General features: G+C 45.0%; 2 non-coding genes across 2 annotated transcripts; both read right to left on the bottom strand.

Moving 5' to 3' along the window:
* Positions 1–625: 625 nt before the first annotated feature.
* Positions 626–782, bottom strand: LOC148165299 (5.8S ribosomal RNA). Its single transcript, XR_015771593.1, has one exon. It is a non-coding gene; the product is annotated as a 5.8S ribosomal RNA (ribosomal RNA).
* Positions 783–2404: 1622 nt separating this feature from the next.
* On the bottom strand, positions 2405–4325 carry LOC148165298 (small subunit ribosomal RNA). Its single transcript, XR_015771594.1, has one exon. It is a non-coding gene; the product is annotated as a small subunit ribosomal RNA (ribosomal RNA).
* Positions 4326–5000: the final 675 nt, after the last annotated feature.

Here is a 5000-nt window from a genome sequence, read left to right as displayed (position 1 = left end):
CGACGATCACGACACGTCCTCCCATTCCTTGCTATACGTGTTCGTCATTTTTCTTTTTAAAAAATGGCTAAGTTTACAGAAACGCTTACGATCTGACGTCTGTCGCGATTTGCATTACACGTCTCGGACACGACGACCGTCTATAACGTTCTCAACCTTAAAACGCCATTTTTTTTTTTTAAATGACGACATGTTGAAGAAATAGGACGTGCTACGCCGAAAGACCAGCCAACAACTACAACAAGTAGTAGTTGGTCGCTTTCGCGTCTTAAGATGTCGCGCAAATTTACTCGCTGCACGAGAAACGCACACAAACACACGATTCTACGACACACCACGCAAGAACATGTGCCGACGTAAACACTTTCGTATTTATGATTCGCAAGGTGGACGTCCGACGGACTTTGTAAAAAAAAAATACAAAGCATACCCGTCCCGTCCTTTTTGACGAAAAAACACGCTCGAGTAAACGTCTCGGCACACGTTCGAGGCGTGCGTCGTTATATCGTGACGTAAGTGACGATCACGTACATTAATGAGTACCTATTCGACGCGTCGCAACACATCCAACACGCTCCGACGTTTTCGTCCGAAAACGAAAACCGAGCAGTCTTTGAAATTGACACGACCCTCAGCCAGGAGTGGTCCGGGAACATTATATCCGAGGACCGCAATGTGCGTTCGAAATGTCGATGTTCATGTGTCCTGCAGTTCACAAGTTGACGCGCAATTAGCTGCGTTCTTCATCGACCCACGAGCCAAGTGATCCACCGTTCAGGGTAATCTTTTTAAAATTTAAACGCTCGTTCCACAAGAACCCCGATCATGCCGATCGTCCAGCTGTCTATACACGTCTTGCAAAAATTTTTGCGTACGTGCGTACATCCGAAACGAAAATGATCTTCGTGGTTCCGAAACGTGCCACGTCTAAAATTTCGGTGTTGTGGTATGGATATTTATGATTCTCGCTCTTAATTGTCTTTCGTCCGTACTTTCTCGTCTGAAAGGGAACGCGATCGTCGGTCTCAGTTTTACGCGTACGAAAAAATTAAAAAAAATATTAACCCAAACACAAATTTGTATCCGCGCACCGAAAAAGAAGCACTTTTCTTTTTCACGCGGTCTCCGCTTTTACACGCAAAGTACGAGCATGTATGTGTGAAGATGGGACATGTTCGATACGATTTTAATTAGGAATTTGCCAATTTCCTTTTTCTCAGCAATAATTTTAATAAATAATGCTGCTTTCTCTCATAAACTACATTTTCGGTAGTTTTCCTTTATTGTGTCTTTCATTTAGTGTGCGTGTGTGTGTGTCAAGCACTTTAAAAAGTGTGACGAAGAGACGGTTTTTGATCGATCGGAATGAACACATCATTACATCATCGTACTCGTTATGAAAAAGCGAATTAGTATCCGCCGTAAGCGAAAAGAGATTTTCGCGGGCGGTCTTTGTGTTCGTGTTTCAATTTTCTTTCTATATTTTTTCGTCGCCAAACCGAAGACAGATCGTGAATTTTGACGAAAAAATTTATAGACGTGCCAGACTGAGCGTCTAACATAAAATCCTCAAGTTTACCGTTCTATATCGTGACTTAATGACGATTGACGGTGTATATAATTTTGAAATGGTGCAGTCGTACGCTCCGTAAAGAGAATTTTACCGTTTCTAACGAAATCACTTTACCACATCTACCAAAAACATTAAAAAAGCAAGGTGTGATGTGTGTGCGATCGCTCGTTTAACGGCGCTTTCAAAAAACTCTTTGAAGCGTCTAACGACGAACATCATTCACGCGAATCGTAGAATCGGGAGCGTTTCTCGCCGGTCCCGTAGCCGGGCGTAAATCATTTAAAACCCACGGTGTCGTAACCTAATTCGACACCTGCGATTTTCTTCTTTCTCGACTACTCTGCTACATCCTCTCCGTGTGTCCGAAAAAAGAGGACTTCTAACGTCTTTCGACTTTCGCGGTGGAGTTCACAACTTTCCGCGATCCGGTCGAAAAACCGAAAGCGTCCCTCCTTCTTTCCATCATTGGAAAAGATCGAGAGATAGTACAAAAAAAATCAAAAAATCTAGGTACCCGAAGAAACAGCCGTATGCCCGAGCGAATTCGGTTTTTCTCGTTCAAAAAAGGTGAAAAACTCGATCGCAAGGACCGGCGCTGCGGGCCAGCGTAACGCTATTGTTTTTCCGAATATGTACGATTCGTAGTTCAAAACGTCGTACACACGGTGTTTCAAAAAGAAACAAGCAACGGCACGACAAAAGATCGTGCCGTCGACTCCATGTCATCGACGACGGTGTTGTAAAAACATAAAGTGTACATCGACACGATCAAATGAAAATGCATAATAATAAATTATACATATGTCAAAATTCGTGTGTACGAGGACACGTTAATGATCCTTCCGCAGGTTCACCTACGGAAACCTTGTTACGACTTTTACTTCCTCTAAATGATCAAGTTTGGTCATCTTCCCAGCGACATCGACGACGTCGAAACGCCATCGCGTACCGGTCCGAAGACCTCACTAAATCATTCAATCGGTAGTAGCGACGGGCGGTGTGTACAAAGGGCAGGGACGTAATCAACGCGAGCTTATGACTCACGCTTACTGGGAATTCCTCGTTCATGGGGAACAATTGCAAGCCCCAATCCCTAGCACGAAGGAGGTTCAGCGGGTTACCCGGACCGCTCGGTCAGGGAGGACACGCTGATTCCTTCAGTGTAGCGCGCGTGCGGCCCAGAACATCTAAGGGCATCACAGACCTGTTATTGCTCAATCTCGTGCGGCTAGAAGCCGCCTGTCCCTCTAAGAAGAATTGTTTGTACGCCGACAGTAAAAACCGCGCACGACCACCGGGCGAACCCAGGATCGACGGGCCTTTGGGATGTCGAAATACGCCTATTTAGCAGGCTAGAGTCTCGTTCGTTATCGGAATTAACCAGACAAATCGCTCCACCAACTAAGAACGGCCATGCACCACCACCCACCGAATCAAGAAAGAGCTCTCAATCTGTCAATCCTTCCGGTGTCCGGGCCTGGTGAGGTTTCCCGTGTTGAGTCAAATTAAGCCGCAGGCTCCACTCCTGGTGGTGCCCTTCCGTCAATTCCTTTAAGTTTCAGCTTTGCAACCATACTTCCCCCGGAACCCAAAAGCTTTGGTTTCCCGGAAGCTGCCCGCCGAGTCATCGGAAGAACGTCGGCGGATCGCTAGCTGGCATCGTTTATGGTTAGAACTAGGGCGGTATCTGATCGCCTTCGAACCTCTAACTTTCGTTCTTGATCAATGAAAGCGTTTTTGGCAAATGCTTTCGCTTCTGTCCGTCTTGCGACGATCCAAGAATTTCACCTCTAACGTCGCAATACGAATGCCCCCATCCGTTCCTATTAATCATTACCTCGGGGTTCCGAAAACCAACAAAATAGAACCGAGGTCCTATTCCATTATTCCATGCACACAGTATTCAGGCGAAGTTTTAGCCTGCTTTAAGCACTCTAATTTGTTCAAAGTAAACGTGCCGGCCCACCTCGACACTCAATGAAGAGCACCGCGGCGGGATTGAGTTGGGCCGCCCTCTCGAGCTAAGCCCACCGGCAGGACGTCCCGCGGCACGCCAGTTGACACCGCGAACGATGAACCGGCGGCGCGGGACACAGATTCGACTACGAGCTTTTTAACCGCAACAACTTTAATATACGCTATTGGAGCTGGAATTACCGCGGCTGCTGGCACCAGACTTGCCCTCCAATTGATCCTCGTTAAAGGGTTTAGAGTGTACTCATTCCGATTACGGGGCCTCGGATGAGTCCCGTATCGTTATTTTTCGTCACTACCTCCCCGTGCCGGGAGTGGGTAATTTGCGCGCCTGCTGCCTTCCTTGGATGTGGTAGCCGTTTCTCAGGCTCCCTCTCCGGAATCGAACCCTGATTCCCCGTTACCCGTTACAACCATGGTAGGCGCAGAACCTACCATCGACAGTTGATAAGGCAGACATTTGAAAGATGCGTCGCCGGTGCGAGACCGTGCGATCAGCGTAAAGTTATTCAGAGTCACCAAGTTGTACGATGACGGAGACCGCCACCGATTGGTTTTGATCTAATAAAAGCGCTCCTTCCGTTTCCGGTTGGAGCTCTGTTTGCATGTATTAGCTCTAGAATTACCACAGTTATCCAAGTAAATGTGGGTACGATCTAAGGAACCATAACTGATTTAATGAGCCTTTCGCGGTTTCACCTTAATTTGGCTTGTACTGAGACATGCATGGCTTAATCTTTGAGACAAGCATATGACTACTGGCAGGATCAACCAGGGAACTGCGTTCTTGTTTTAAAATAAGAGAGTTTTAGTCTTTCTTTCCTTCTAGTCATATAAGCTACAATAATCGTAGAATTTCGGAAAGACACCTGCTGCTCTTATAAAAAACTGAACACTTTCCTATTATTGTTTTGAAGAAAGTGTGCGTGTCTGCGAAACGAAAACCTCGTAAGAAGAGACGTAACGCCACGCGATCTTTCTGGATGGAAAATTTTTCGACATTTTTCTCACATCATCCTTGATTGAATCTCCTGCAACAATTTTATTCTTATTCATCCGTTCTAAGTTGTCGTCGTCGTCGAAATAAATAATTTGTACACACTTCGGGGTACACGTTTGTCAAAATTCATGAAATGCAACGTAACATTTTTACTTTAATAAATTTTTACAGTGCATTCAGATCGACTAAACGAACAACGACGGATGAATTGATTTATGGATTTTTATTTGTTGCGACTCATCGGAGGAGAGAGTGAAGAAAAAATAATCCAATATCATGGTTACGGAATAATTTTCTATGACTTTTTCATCCTTGTTTGAATCTTGCAACAATTAATTTTATTCATCCGTTCTAAGTTGTCGTCGTCGTCGAAATAAATAATTTGTACACATTTCGGTACACGTTTGTCAAAATTCATGAAATGCAACGTAACATTTTACTTTAATAAATTTT

The sequence above is a fragment of the Gnatocerus cornutus genome, unplaced genomic scaffold (genome assembly GCF_029298725.1).
Source record: "Gnatocerus cornutus isolate USDA-ARS CGAHR unplaced genomic scaffold, icGnaCorn1.1 ctg00000396.1, whole genome shotgun sequence".
Classification (NCBI taxonomy): domain Eukaryota; kingdom Metazoa; phylum Arthropoda; class Insecta; order Coleoptera; family Tenebrionidae; genus Gnatocerus; species Gnatocerus cornutus.
The sequence above is the reverse complement of the archived record's forward strand: the minus strand, read 5'-3'. Positions and strand labels throughout refer to the sequence as shown.